Raw genomic sequence first — 16487 nt, 5'->3', positions numbered from 1 at the left:
CACGTAGTCCTTTTTGTAGTCCTGCCACTGAGCCTCAGTCTCCCACAGCAGCCCGAGGCTTATACCGCATGTTCCCATCTCGTCTCCAAAGGGAATGCTGGGTAGACATTTTGTTGCCTCAACGTATAGCCGGAGTCCTCGTGTGTTTTTTTTTTGTTTTTTTTTTTTTTCAATTCATCTGGCGGTCCATTACTCTAATCCAGGGGTCTCAAACTCAATTTACTTGGGGGCCACTGGAGCTAGGGTCTGGGTGAGACTGGGCCACATCATTCCACTGTTCTCAAATATCTTTTTATTTTTCTACACAAAATAAAATGAAAAATGAATAAATAAAGAATAAAGAAAATCAATCAATCAGTAATAAATAAATATAATAATAATAATAATAATAATAAAACGGCAAATAATAAAAACTTAAGAAACCACAACTTGAACTTAAATCGCCAAAAACTTACCACTTCCACACGGATAGGGAGGATAACTATTAACAGTTATTTAACATGAACATTAATCAAACGTAATATTTTTTTCTGGGTACATGATACCATACAGCAAGGGTCTCAAACACGCGGCCCGCGGGCCAAATGTCGGCCCGCAGGACACTAGTTTGAGGCCCCCGCCTTGATATGAAAGTTTAATGTTTGATATGGATGCTGTATGGTATCATGTACCCAGAAAAAAATTATTACGTTTGATTAATGTTCATGTTAAAGGTTAAATAACTGTTAATAGTTATCCTCCCTATCCGTGTGGAAGTGGTAAGTTTTTGGCTTTTTAAGTTGAAAGGAAATAACTTGAAGGCTACCGTTTAGGTCGCTAGCTCTCTAGTTTGCGAGTTAGCATGTGTCTCCAGACCCTGCAGTTGCGCAATATGTTGTAAATAAAGTTATTATTATATTTATTTATTACTGATTGATTGATTGATTTATTTTTCATATTTTGTGCAGAAAAATAAAAATTAAAACCACATGTTTAAAGCGTGAGAATAAAGTAGTGTTAATGGTAATGGTTTTATTTCATTTGAACATGCATCAGATTACAATTGAATGCATCACATAATCAGTTCACAGTTCCACATGTCCAAAAGGAGTAGGAAGAAGCAAAGCTTATTAAATCCTACCCCTCCATCTGGTACTTTTACAATCAGTAACTGTTACATTTGTTCACTTCCTGCTTTCCTAATATAGTTTAAGTTGTTTTTTTTTTTACTTTATTTTATTAATTTTGTTTTTTTTTTTAGTTTTATTTATTAATTTAAATTTTTTTTTGTCACGTACCAAAGTAGGAGGTGATATGAGCATCCAATGACATAATGTGTACCATAGTAAGTGTCAATATAGTGATATATATAGCACATCATGACTGGTTCAAGACTCTTCATCCTTGTATTTAGCAAACATCAACTGCTTGTATTGTTTCTTGAATTGGCTCATCGTTGTGCATTGTTTGAGGTCCTTACTCAATCCATTCCATAGTTTGATTCCACATACTGAAATGCTATGGCTTTTTAACATAGTCCTAGCATATAAGTGTTTCAGTAGTGGAAGTGAAACTTAATCTTGAGGATACATCCCGACATTACTAGTTTGTTATGTGCCATATTGTTAAAAAAAAAACTTGGAAAAATGTGGTGAAAAGTTAAGACCAAAACCAAATCGGAAGAAAACTAAGGTTTGACTGTATGGGCAAATATCTGATAAATGAGAATTATAATGCAATGTATTCCAGAACTTTCCGAAGCAGCACTAAAACCAGGCCTGCACGGCAAAATCAGGTATCTAAGCTGGCCTTTGTATTCTGAATTATCTTGATTTCAGTGTAAAGTGTTGATGCAGTGTAATACTGTATTAGTTATTGTGACTTATTAAGAGGCAAAGTTATAGAAAAGAGGAAAAATGGACTTCATTAATATTACCTTGGCATTAATTTGATAAAGGCCGTTTGCAGGCGGCTCCTTCCTCTTTTTGTTACTTTGAATGCAAACTAGTGCGGCAGAAGGAACACATAAAGAGCACAATTCGGGCTTATTCAAAGTAAGCACGGATTTACAGGGGAAAAAAGGATTTGATTTATAGCGCTAATTATGCAGTTTATGGAGACGTATTATTCACATATATACATTCATACTCAAGCCTGGTGGTCCGGCATGTTTGGAAGAGGAGGGGCTAGACCCAGCGTGATTGGGCATGCATGATTGTTCATTAATGCAATTGTTCTTGTGCGAGAATTGGCGCAACTTGAAATAAGCCACAAGGTCATTACAGCCGCGGTAATATGCAACGTATAACGATGAAGTAGCGGTCCGCTATGAGGTTCATTCATTCATTCATTTTCTACCGCTTATCCTCACGAGGGTCGCAGGGTTTGGGGCGAGAGGTGGAGTACACCCTGGACTGGTGGCCAACCAATCACAGAGCACATAAAGACAAACAACCATTCACACTCACATTCATACCGATGGACAATTTGGAGTCGCTAATTAACCTAGCATGTTTTTTTTGGAATGTGGGAGGAAACCAGAGTACCCGGAGAAAACCCACGCATGCACGGGGAGAACATGCAAACTCCACACAGAGATGGCCGAGGGTGGAATCGAACTTGGGTCTCCTAGCTGTGTGGCCTTTGCGCTAACCACTCGTCCATTGTAGACAAACTGTAATGGAAAGTGAGAACTGCAACAAATAAAATCAGTCGGATATAAAAAAAAAAAAAAAACATCGGTCTCAACATGTGACAAGAGGCGGGCCAGCCAATCAGAGCACATATAGACAAACAACCATTCACACTCACATTCATACCTACGGACAATATGGAGTTGCTAATTAACCTAGCATGTTTCTGGAATGTGGGAGGAAGAAAACGGCGGAGAAAACCCACGCATGCACGGGGAGAACATGCAAACTCCACACAGAGATGCCCGAAGGTGGAATCGAAGTCGGGTCTCCTAGCTGTGTGGCCTGCGTGCTAACCACTCGAACACCGTGCAGCCAGATGTTAAGGTTAATGAGCAAAAAAAAAATAATAATCCTATCACGGTAACCCCTCATTCCTAGTCTACCAATTCGCTCAAACTAAACGGTAGTATAAGTGAAGTTCTTCCCTTTAGTCATCCCGTCCCCTTACTATCCAAATTTTTGGAATCCCAGTTCCTACTGTTTCCCAAGTTAAGAGCCTCGGACAACGCACTTTCCTTTAAATCCCACATCAACAATATCTCACGCTCGGCTTTCTTTCATCTTTGCAGCATCTCTCGACTCGACTCCGACCGTCTCTCGGAAATCCTTAACGCATCGGTCACTTCTCGCCTGGATTACTGCAATTCCCTTCTGACTGGTCTTCCAACTCATCCATCAACTTCAGCTGATTCCGAACTGCGCTGCCAGAATTATTACCAACACAAGGTATTCCGACCACATTAGACCCGTTCCCTTTAACCCCCGTTGGCTTCCAGTTCAACAACGCATTCAATACAAACTCCTCCTTATAACCTTCAAGTCTTCATTCTGAGTCGTGATTCCCCATTAACGGTCGGAATAAACGGGATGTGGCTTCGTGTGTCCTGACAACCTCTGTTCAAGAGTACATTTGAGGTCTGCTGCATAATGGCTGAAGGCGGAGGAATAGAACTATTGAGTGACAAATCCCTGGCAGGGCAGCTTTTTCGTAATGATTAGAGGTGTGCTTGACAGAAACACAGTGGAAGCTTCACCTACAATTTCTTTGCATTTACAATTTTCCCCATTGGAAATACAGTGGGAACTTGGTTTCTGTGTTTCTTCAAGCTACGTTTGTTTACTAACCAGGCAAGCATCAAGCACAAACGGTTGGAGTTCCTGATTCCCTACCAGCAAAAGAAAAATACTTTAATGTGCCAACGGGATTTCATATTGGACTGTTATATGAACATGGGTCAGTACTTCATAACGTTGCGCCCCCATACTTGCTCAACCGACCTGACCCCCCCCCCGTCCCCACATTCCTTCCCGCTCACTTTGGTGCTAGAACTTTCATCCGTTTACTTGACTCTGTTGACACCTTCGAATCGCAACTCAAAAGTATATTATATTGTATTGTATTCTGTCTTTTTTTGAACGTACAGTGACCTCGGGTGTTTTGAAAGGTGACGACAAATGTATTAGAATTATTATTATTATTATAAAAGAAGCAGCTGTAAAGTCGTCACCTACCACGCTAGAGCCCCTTTTGTTTGAACGACAATAACTCTTTGTTAGTATGCCGAATTCATATCTTCCCTGAGTGCTCTCACGGTGATTGCTTTGCATATGTTGCCAATATTGCCGGTTTAATTTCAGCGTTTCGCTCGTACATAAATACATTTTTTTAGCATGCTGTGCACATTTTACTCTGTACTAAATATATATATATAAAAAAAAAAACATGTGGGCCCAACCCTCCATGTAATGATCCATTAGATTTTATTTCCCAGGAGGGAAAATGGCTGTCGCAGTGTGTGGTGAACGACCTGTGTGTGAGTAAAGTGTTACATCAACAGGAAGCAGAACACATACTGTAGTGATAACTTGACGATTTCCCTTAACTGTCAAAATACTTTAACACCAACAGAAAGCCGTGGTGTGTATATTTTAAAAGCAAAAAATCGGTCTCAATATGTGACGAGAGGCGGGGTACACCCTGGACTGGTGGCCAGCCAATCACAGTGCACATATAGACAAACAACCATTCACACTCACATTCATACCGATGGACAATTTGGAGTGGCTAATTAACCTAGCATGTTTTTTGGAATGTGGGAGGAAACGGGAGTAGCATCGTTGTTTAGACTAATTTTGTCTAAAAATGCACTCCCCCCCTCTGTTTTCTTTTTTCTTCTTTTCTATCCCCTCCTGCTCCGATCTGACCACTCCAAATTTACAAAACATCATTCATTCATTAATTAATTTTCTACCGCTTATCCTCACAAGGGTTGCGGGGGTGCTGGAGCCTATCTCAGCTGTCTTGGTACACCCTGGACTGGTGGCCAGCCAATCACAGAGCACATATAGACAAACAACCATTCACACTCACATTCATACCTATGGACAATTTGGAGTCGCTAATTAACCTAGCATGTTTTTGGAATGTGGGAGGAAGAAAACGGCGGAGAAAACCCACGCATGCACGGGGAGAACATGCAAACTCCACACAGAGGTGCCCGAGGGTGGAATCAAACTCGGGTTTCCTAGCTGTGTGGCCTTTGTGCTAACCACTCGATCACCGTGCAGCCAGATGTTGAGGTTAATGAGCAAAAAAAAAAAACTATCATATCATGGTAACCCCTCATTCATTGTGGTTAATTGTAATATTTGAATTTCCGCATTTTTGGATTCTTTATTTACAAATCCCAAATTTTTGTAGTTGGACCATTAAACATTTTTTTTACGATATTCTAATACATTTTTAAAATAATATTAGAGATGAAATAACACCTCTATACTTCCCTTTTCTATGATATATTAGTATTACCCAATATAGGATATATAATCAGAGAAATAAGCCTTTAAATTTGCATAAAACCTACAAGAAAACTGCTTATTTGTAAACAATAAAAGGATGTATAGCCATAAGAAACATGCAAGACGCTTCATTGCTATGGTGATGACATCACAACAGCATCCCCCCACCCATAGTCATTTAAATAATATTAATAATTATTATATTATAATAATAATAATTATTATTATATAAATGTATATTAATTATATAATTACATAATAATAATTAATATATAATAAATAATAATAATTTATTATTTTAAAAAAATTCTAAAATATTATAAAATAATATAAAATAAAATATCATAAAATAATTATTATTTTAAAAATTATTCCAAGACAAACACTTGCTACCCACAGTAACATTTGGTGGTGGTTCCATCATGCTGTGATGCTGTGTGGCCAGTTCAGGTACTGGAAATCTTGTTCTAGTTGAAGCTATCATGGATTCCAGTCAGTATCAGTAGATTCTTACCACTGTACATGTACTGTAACTATACTATACTATATTATAACTGAACTCAAAATGGGATTAAACATCATCAGCAAGTTTGAAGAGATGGTTTTACATGAAATTGCTTCACGATGCGTCCATTCCGAGTAAAGGTGCGAAGAAAATATATATATATCGGAAAGTAATTGTAATGTTTGGTGTACTTTTGTCGAGAACCGCATAAAGAGTGGATTTTTTCAAGCTGCTGTGCTAATGTTGACAATTACAGCGCTATCAACCCGGAAAGAGGTGTCCGGTTTGCATATGAAGTGACAAGGAAAGGACCTCTTGGCTTACCGTTTACTCAGCAAATAGCAATTTAATTGGGAAATAATTCCCCAGCTGTTGTTTGACTTACATGCGCATACGAGGCTACTAAATAATTCAACTCCCGAGCCGGAAACTAAATTAATGGACCTGGTTTTTGGGATGAGACCTTACCGAGCAGAGGCTCTCTCTAACAGACCTGACAAGAAGATCTGTGCTCGGACGCCTCATTGATCTTTGTGACGACAGGCTGCCCGGGGGGCCTTTCTGGCAAAGCGAGGCAACCGAAGACGTATCGACATCGCGGGAACAGGAGCACACGTGCTATCGAGACAGAGCTGAGTCTTCATTCCCCATTAACGTTAGGAATAAACGGGACGTGGACTCGTGTGTCCTGACAACCTCTGTTCAGGAGTACATTTGAGGTCTGCTGCATAATGGCTGAAGGCGGAGGAATAGAACTATTGAGTGACAAATCCCTGGCAGGGCAGCTTTTTCGTAATGATTGGAGGTGTGCTTGACAGAAACACAGTGGAAGCTTCACCTACAATTTCTTTGTATTTACAATTCTCCCCATTGGAAATACAGTAGAAACTTTATTTACTAACCAGGCAAGCATCAGGCACAAACGGTTGGAGTTCCTGATTCCCTACCAGTAAAAGAAAAATATTTTAATCTGTCAACGGCATTTCATATCGGACTGGACTTGCTCACAAACGGTACTTTCTAACGCTACTTGGTCGTGGGGACGAATCAGAAGGGCAAGCAGTCACTAACAGTTTATTTAGTGTCCTTACTGTGTTTATTTTGTGTAAGTCATTGAACAAAAGTAGTTTGCCTGTGTAGCATTATAGAGTGTGCATACAGACAGCAGGGCAGGGGTGCAAATTTCAAGCTTTCCCACCAAAATCGGTGGCTCTGAGTTTTTTTTTAAACTCCTGCAAAAAACGTAAAGACCACATTAGATGTTACTGATGCTGTAGAAAACATAACGCTAAAATGCTAAAGCTACTTACCATTGAGCGAGTTTTTAAAGTAACCTCTTTGGAAACTGGAATATGAATACAGCTGGATTAGGTGTAGATTCTGGAAGATCTAAAAAGCTTTTCTGTGCTGGTTATTGTGTGTAGCTGCTCTATAGGAGTCCACAACTCAATACAAAGGGTAGACAAATTAGCATAATAGGTCCCCTTTAGGCTGCACAGCGGACGAGTGGTTTGCGCGCAGACCTCACAGCTCAGAGACCAGGGTTCAATTCCACCCTCGGCCATCTCTGTGTGGAGTTTGCATGTTCTCCCCGTGCATGCGTGGGTTTTCTCCGAGTACTCCGGTTTCGTCCCACATTATAAAAAAAAAAAAACATGCTAGGTTAATTAGCGACTCCAAATTGTCCATAGGAATGAATGTGAGTGTGAATGGTTGTTTGTCTATATGTGCCCTGTGATTGGCTGGCCACCAGTCCAGTGTGTACCCCGCCTCTCGCCCAAAGAAGACAGCTGGGATAGGCTCCAGCACCCCCCCCATGACCCTCGTGAGCATAAGCTGTAGAAAATGAATGAATGAATATAAATATAGGGGTGTTATTTCATGTATAGAGGGCTCTAATCATGTTTGAAGGTGGTAAACAGCGGCCTTTGTGAGGATAAGCGGTAGAAAATGAATGAATTAATAAATATTGTGTTAGCAATACCATGAGTGGTTAGCACGCAGACCTCACAGCTAGGAGATCTGAGTTCAATTCCACCCTCGGCCATCTCTGTGTGGAGTTTGCATGTTCTCCCCGTGCATGCGTGGGTTTTCTCCGGGTACTCCGGTTTCCTCCCACATTCCAAAAACATGCTAGGTTAATTAGCGACTCCAAATTGTCCATAGGTATGAATGTGAGTGTGAATGGTTGTTTGTCTATATGTGCCCTGTGATTGGCTGGCCACCATTCCAGGGTCCATAGGGGAGCATGACTTTTGTGTTGAAACTCCGAATCCATTGTCATACTTACTGATATTTCCAATCCTCTGATCCCACTCGGTTCACCCCCCCCCCCCATCGCGGGGGGAACTCATTAGAGAGTGGGCACATTCTTGTTAAGGTAGCCCCTGTGGACCCCCTACCTCTCTACCCCATACTCCCACCTTCCTCCGCCTTCCTCAAGGCTGTCTGCATGCAGCTACCTGCACGGTGACTCCGGTCGCTCTGACAGGAAACAGGAATAGAACAAGAAGGGCGGTGTAAGAGATGCTGGAGGAGATAAACAAGGAGACGTTGATGGAGAGGAGGAACATTGGAAAGGACATGGAAGGGTGGAGCGGGGTGGAAAATGTCACTATTCCCATCTGGAATCTTTAAACATTGAAGAGTTTTCCACTTAATAGTATGCTGATGATCAACTATGGGGGTCAGTGGTGACGGACACATGCAAGGATGCGGTGATGATATGTCGTATCCGACATTGGTCACTAGTTGTCAGTAATGTTACTGTAATGTTCGGTGAGACACACAAGCACCAGACTTTTATTGCCAAGCTAAAATTCAGCTCTGAATCGCGGATCGGACACACAACAGCGCAATTTTATTTATGTCTTAAATGCATTATTTTTTTCTTATTATTTCGACTATATTGGGTAATACCAATGTACATGCGACTCTAGGGTTGTTAGTTCATGTCTGAATGGCTCTAATAATGTTAAAAAAAAACATATATTGAAATCCTGAACAGGTTTTCTATGCTCTGTTTACCACCTTCAAACATGATTAGAGCCCTCTAGACATGAAATAACACCCCTATATTTATATTCGAGGGTCATGGAGAGTGCTGGAGCCTATCCCATGTCTTCGGGCGAGAGGCGGGGTACACCCTGGACTGGTGGCCAGCCAATCACAGGGCACATATACTTAGACAAACAACCATTCACACTCACATTCATACCTATGGACAATTTGGAGTCGCTAATTAACCTAGCATGTTTTTTTTGGAATACCCGGAGAAAACCCACACATGCACAGTGAGAACATTCAAACTCCACACAGAGATGGCTGAGAGTGGAATTGAACTTGGGGCTCCTAGCTGTGAGGCATGCATGCTAACCACTCGACCACCGTGCAGCCTGCTTAGACAAGTTTTCATTCATTCTTTCATTTTCTACCGCTTTTCTTCACGAGGGTCATGGAGAGTGCTGGAGCCTATCCCATGTCTTCGGGCGAGAGGCGGGGTACACCCTGGACTGGTGGCCAGCCAATCACAGGGCACATATAGACAAACAACCATTCACACTCACATTCATATCTATGGACAATTTGGAGTCGCTAATTAACCTAGCATGTTTTTTTTTGAATACCCGGAGAAAACCCACGCATGCACAGTGAGAACATTCAAACTCCACACAGAGATGGCTGAGAGTGGAATTGAACTTGGGGCTCCTAGCTGTGAGGCATGCGTGCTAACCACTCGACCACCGTGCAGCTTGCTTAGACAAGTTTTCATTCATTTTCTAGCGCTTTTCTTCACGAGGGTCACGGGGGGTGTTGGAGCCTATCCCAGCTGTCTTTGTGGCAAAAGGCGGGGTACACCCTGGACTGGTGGCCAGCCAATCACAGGGCACATATAGACAAACAACCATTCACACTCACATTCATACCTATGGACAATTTGGAGTCGCTAATTAACCTAGCATGTTTTTGGAATGTGGGCGTATTTCCTGGTCGGAGAATCGAACTCAGATCTGGTAACAGGAGTCTCAGTCCTGGTTGCTCAGTACAATATGCGTACAATATGCTAAGTCTAGTTATTCTCAACTGGTGGGTCGATATCCAATTAAATTGGAGGTGAACCAGCACCCTGGAAGGTTAGAATGAACTTCTTCCTGATAGTGCGGGTTCCCGTAGTAGGCTCCAGCTATCCTGTGACCCTGAAAGCAGTATAAGTCGTAGATGGATGGATGGAGCTCAGCTTTCTCTTCCTTGAAAGAACTGTTGTGATGTTGTGAGTCACATGATGCGTCGCATGGCTTCATCAATTCCGATGTTTTCTCTGGTTAGAATGCGGTAGTCTCTGCATTTCAACGATGCATTGAATGCTAAGAATGGAAGCAATTCCTGATGGGTTTCATTAGCTTCTCTGCTTTGCACTTTCACGCCCACACTGTGGAAGAAAGGCCAGCGTGATCCACTCTGTTCTCTTCTGTGTTTCTGGAATTGGTCAAAGCCAGGAGCACAGCCACGCTACTGCCGTTTCTGCGTTTCTGCATTCACTAAAAAAAAATAACACTCGTTTTGACACCATTAATCAGAAGCAGGCTGCACGGTGTTCGAGTGGTTAGCGTGCAGACCTCACAGCTAGGAAACCAGGGTTCAATCCCACCCTCGGCCATCTCTGTGTGGAGTTTGCATGTTCTCGTTGTGGGAACGTTCCATTTCATCAATGATGGTGATCGGCGTGTGGCTGATGCTTCTGATTATTCATTCATTCATTTTCTACCGCTTATCCTCACAAGGGTCGTGAATTGAACTCGGGGCTCCTAGCTGTGAGGCATGCGTGCTAACCACTCATCCGCCGTGCAGCCTGCTTAGACAAGTTTTCATTCATTCATTCGTTCATTTTCTACCGCTTTTCCTCACGAGGGTCGTGGGGGGTGCTGGAGCCTATCCCAGCTGTCTTTGGGCGAGAGGCGGGGTACACCCTGGACTGGTGGCCAGCCAGCCAATCACAGGGAACATATAGACAAACAACCATTCACACTCACATTCATACCTATGGACAATTTGGAGTCGCTAATTAACCTAGCATGTTTTTGGAATGTGGGCGGAAACCGGAGTACCCGGAGAAAACCCACGCATGCACGGGGAGAACATGCAAACTCCACACACAAGGGCGGGATTGAAATTGGGTCTCCTAGCTGTGAGGTCTGCGCGCTAACCACTCAACCGCCGTGCAGCCCCATTTTTAAACATACCTTGCAATTCATTGATTCATTCCTTCATTTTCTACCGCTTATCCTCACAAGGGTCGTGGTGGGGGGGGTGCTGGAGCCTATCCCAGCTGTCTGTGGGCGAGAGGCGGGGCACACCCCGGACTGGTGTCCAGCCAATCACAGGGCACATATAGACAAACAACCATTCACACTCACATTCATACCTATGGACAATTTGGAGTCGCTAATTAACCTAGCATGTTTTTTGGAGGGCGGCACGGCGGTCTAGTGGTTAGCACGCAGACCAGCTAGGAGACCAGAGTTCAATTCCCACCCTCGGCCATCTGTGTGTGGAGTTTGCATGTTCTCCCCGTGCATGCGTGGGTTTTCTCCGGGTACTCCGGTTTCCTCCCACATTCCAAAAACATGCTAGGTTAATTAGCGACTCCAAATTGTCCATAGGTATGAATGTGAGTGTGAATGGTTGTTTGTCTATATGTGCCCTGTGATTGGCTGGGATAGGCTCCAGCACCCCCGCGACCCTCCTGAGGAAAAGCGGTAGAAAATGAATGAATGAATGAATGTTCTTTGGAATGTGGGAGGAAACCGGAGTACCCGGAGAAAACCCACGCATGCACGGGGAGAACATGCAAACTCCACACAGAGTTTGCCGAGGGTGGGATTGAACTCAGGTCTGCGCGCTAACCACTTGACCGCCGTGCAGCCTGTTTTTAAACATACCTTGCAATAATAATCCTAATTGGAATTCACAACAATGCCAACTTTTTGCTCATGCTAATCCCAATTCCCTTTCATCAGGTATTGATGTCTTAGTCCAGTAGTCCGGCTTGCTACCTGTGTTAACCTTGGCGGAGGTCAAAGCTTTATCTGCTAAATTCTACATTTGCAGTATGTTTACAAATAGTAAGCTAACTTGTGGGTGTAGGATTGTTAGTGGAATCCATGCAGTACCGTGGAATAAATATAAATCACTGTGTGTTCATCAAGCAAATCATTTTAAGCAATAGCCACTAATGAGGGGGGCAGTTTTTTATAATGAGTCCCCTTTGTTGTTGCATCATGTGGGGGGGGGGCGTCTCCAGTGAAGCAAACAATATAGAGTATTATAATATGATACTAGTAATACGAGTACATATATAGCCACAGAGGAGAGACTATTAGGGGGTTTGTTGTGGTCATATCCCGTATTGTGTCCGATTTGTCATTTTAAGTTTATTGGGTCAATTAAAACTCTCGTTTGCATGGAAGATACATTGAATTTTTACGGCGACTTGCATCAAAAATAACAGTTTTCAGGCAAGCTGACATGAATACAAATTGGAAATACAATCTATTAAAGAGGTGGAGAAGATTGATTTGGAGGTGCAACATGTGGCATCAAATTTCACTATGCACTTATTCATTATTATTCCAGCAAGGACAGGCGGGCTATAACTCTCTCTCTCTCCGTCTCGCTTGCTCGCTCACACACACACACACACACACACACACACACACAGGAAAGAAGAAAACAACAAAATATAGATCATGCTGGGCTACAAAAGAGGTTGTATTGCCCTGCAGGTTGGGCTTATTCCAAATGGAGCATAAATCTGCCGGGTGGTGTAGTTGTTGTGAGATGATGTCATGTGGAAGATTTCTGCTATTTCTGTTGTCAGACAGCTAAATAAAATAAAATAAAATAAAATAAAAATAAAAGCACCAAAATCATTTTTATTACTAATCTTTTGTATTGTTAAGCCTGACTGTTGAGAGAGTTTTATGGAAAATAAGCGGTAGAAAATGAATGAATGATGTTTTGTTGTTTTGCAAATTTGGAGTAGGAATAGGAGCAGGAGGGGATAGAAAATAAAAAAAAACAGGGGGAGTGCATTTTTAGACAAAATGTCTAAACAACGATGTTACTCCGGTTTCCTCCCACATTCCAAAAAACATGCTAGGTTAATTAGCGACTCCAAATTGTCCATAGGTATGAATGTGAGTGTGAATGGTTGTTTGTCTATATGTGCCCTGTGATTGGCTGGCCACCAGTCCAGGGTGTACCCCGCCTCTCACCCAAGAAGACAGCTTGGAGCACCCCCGCGACCCTTGTGAGGGTAGCCGGTAGAAAATGAATGAATGAATATAAATATAGGGGTGTTATTTCATGTCTAGAGGGCTCTAATCATGTTTGAAGGTGGTTAACAGCGACCCTCGTGAGGATAAGCGGTAGAAAATGAATGAATGAATGATGTTTTGTTGTTTTGCAAATTTGGAGTAGGAGCAGGAGGGGATAGAAAATAAAAAAAAAACAGGGGGAGTGCATTTTTAGACAAAATGTCTAAACAACGATGTTACTCCGGTTTCCTCCCACATTCCAAAAACATGCTCGGTTAATTGGTGACTCCAAATTGTCCATAGGTATGAATGTGAGTGTGAATGGTTGTTTGTCCAGTCCAGGGTGTACCCCGCCTCTCACCCAAGAAGACAGCTTGGAGCACCCCTGCGACCCTTGTGAGGGTAGCCGGTAGAAAATGAATGAATGAATATAAATATAGGGGTGTTATTTCATGTCTAGAGGTCTCTAATCATGTTTGAAGGTGGTAAACAGCGACCCTTGTGAGGATAAGCGGTAAAAAATGAATGAATGTTTTGTTGTTTTGCAAATTTGGAGTAGGAGCAGGAGGGGATAGAAAATAAAAAAAGAAAACAGAACAAGGACTGGCATTGAGGATTTTGGAAGTGTTTGTCTGGATCGTGCCACCAAGTCCTAAGACCCAACTAATGATCCAGCTCCACTTCCTGCCCTCTAATGATGTAGCAGAGGGACACTAGACAAGGTATCACAGTCCACAAACTTTGTACGGAATATACTTAAGTTCACAGGTAATGAAGCCCACAAGGAGAAGGACTTCACGGCGTACACACACCTCGTCGTACTCCGGCGCCAAACAATAGGTTATTAATAGAAGCACTGTTTCCGGAAAGCCGGGGCGCGCTGCTCAAAGCATGACTTTTAAGAGGGGCGGCTGGTGAATTATGGATTTGAAATAAGAAGAATATGGTGTACTTGCCATAAATATGTCAACAGTGGAGGGGGCGAGGCCTACCCATAACATGCAAAGCACTCACTGATCTGACAGGCAGAAAATATGTCAGCAAAGTGCTTCCTGTCCCGCGGGGGGCACGCCGATCGAGCTAACCGCAGCAACATTGATCGGCCAAACCCCGAAGACACACCTTTTAAAGTATTCGGACCTTATTATAATTACTGCCTTAGCAATGCTACGATGACCTAATGCTTTTTTTCTGGGTTGTTCTACATGCGTTCATTAGTTAGCAGGCTTCCTGAAGGCAAGTGCTCCCGTTATTATTTCCTGTTTCCGCACCTTTATCCAGATCCTACTTTGGCCCAGGTGCCACTCCCCTGCAAAGTTTTATTCAAATCGTTTGTCCAGTTTTTGTACAATTTTGCGTTAACTGCCCTGCTATTTGCTGTTTAACTGTGTCAAAACGACAAAAAGCGGAATATGACGAATTATGCATGCGAATTCAACGATGAGCCAATTCAAGAAACAATACAAGCAGTTGATGTTTGCTAAATACAAGGATGAAGAGTCTTGAACCAGTCATGATGTGCTATATATATCACTATATTGACACTTACTATGGTACCCATTATGGCATTGGATGCTCATATCACCTCCTACTTTGGTATGCGACAAAAAATTACAATTAAAATTAAAAGAAGCAAAGCTGATTAAATCCTACCCCTCCATCTGGTACTTTTACAATCAGTAACTGTTACATTTGTTCACTTCCTGCTTTCCTAGTATAATTTTCATTTTCATTTTAATGCGAAAAGAAAAATTTTAAAAAATAATTAATTGAAAAAATATTTTTAGTTTTAAATGAATAAAAAATAAAAATAAAAAATTATACTAGGAAAGCAGGAAGTGAACAAATTTTGATTTTAATGGGGTATGCGACAAAATTTTTTAATTAAAATAAAAAGAAGCAAAGCTGATTAAATCCTACCCCTCCATCTGGTACTTTTACAATCTGTAACTGTTACATTTGTTCACTTCCTGCTTTCCTAGTATAATTTTCATTTTAATGCGAAAAGAATAATTTAAAAAATAATTAATTGAAAAAATATTTAAATGAATAAAAAATAAAAATAAATTATACTAGGAAAGCAGGAAGTGAACAAATTTTAATTTTAACGGGGTATGCGACAAAATTTTTAAATTAAAATTAAATCCTACCCCTCCATCTGGTACTGTTACATTTGTTCACTTCCTGCTTTCCTAGTATAATTTTAAATTTAATTTTAATTTTAATGCGAAAATTAAGTAATTCATTTTTTGCATTAATTTAAAAATTTAATTGTTTTTATTTTAACTATAATTATAATTATATTTTAATTTCAACAAATTTTAATTTTATAAAAAATATAAAAATAAAGAACTTAAATTATATTAGGAAAGCGGGAAGTGAACAAATGTAACAGTTACTGATTGTAAAAGTACCAGATGGAGGGGTAGGATTTAATAAGCTTTGCTTCTTCCTACTCCTTTTGGACATGTGGAACTGTGAACTGATTATGGGATGCATTCAATTGTAATCTGATGCATGTTCAAATGAAATATTACCATTACCATCTCTTCTTCTGCGGTTTGTTGCGTCACATGGTTAGATAGGCGTGTGTGTTCACAGCGCCTCCGTATTACATCGATATCAGTTATCCGTTCTCGTCTGTCTCGTGTGGACAGGGACTTTGAAAAGGTAGTAATCAAGTACTTCCTCCTGAGCACTTTTAATATTTATAATTATTTGTTAGCGTCTCTGTCGTAGATACTTTCGGCCACTTTGGCGCTAACACGTTGGCCACAGTGGACAAACACAGGAATTGTAGCACATGGTCAATACCGCTGCTGAAGTCCTCCCCAGGCTGACTTCAGGCGTCATCCATCATGTGGGATTTAAGTTGAACGCGGGGTTGTGAGGCTGACTCTCCAAATCAAATGTTTCCAAATGGAGAAGTGTGTCGTTACGCCTGGCTGCTAACTGCAATTGTGTCAGACAGCACTGGGAATCTTTTTTTTTTCCTCATAAATAGATAAACACAATTACATAAAAACACCCTTGACTCTTTTCATCTCGTAAACGGATAGAAATGTTTTCTTTTAGAGCTGTTTTGTTATTGGTCGTTGCAAGTTTCAGATTTCTTTAGCTTTATTTTTTATATTATTTTTAATATTTATTAGCTAAACGACAGTTTGGAATTTTACCAAAAATGCGACTGGA

General features: G+C 41.3%; 1 long non-coding RNA gene across 1 annotated transcript in view; it reads left to right on the top strand.

Annotated features, from left to right (window-relative positions):
* LOC144899779 (uncharacterized) overlaps positions 1 to 3754 on the top strand; it is a 29357-nt gene extending 25603 nt beyond the window's left edge. Inside the window, exon 3 of the long non-coding RNA XR_013628067.1 lies at positions 3245 to 3754. This is a non-coding gene — a long non-coding RNA (uncharacterized LOC144899779). The remainder of the gene's footprint in view (positions 1 to 3244) is intronic.
* Positions 3755 to 16487: the final 12733 nt, after the last annotated feature.

This window comes from Doryrhamphus excisus, linkage group LG9 (assembly GCF_037039965.1).
Source record: "Doryrhamphus excisus strain RoL-2023G ecotype Guam linkage group LG9, RoL_Dexc_Guam_v1.1, whole genome shotgun sequence".
NCBI lineage: Eukaryota > Metazoa > Chordata > Actinopteri > Syngnathiformes > Syngnathidae > Doryrhamphus > Doryrhamphus excisus.
This window is presented reverse-complemented; position numbering and strand designations above follow the sequence as displayed.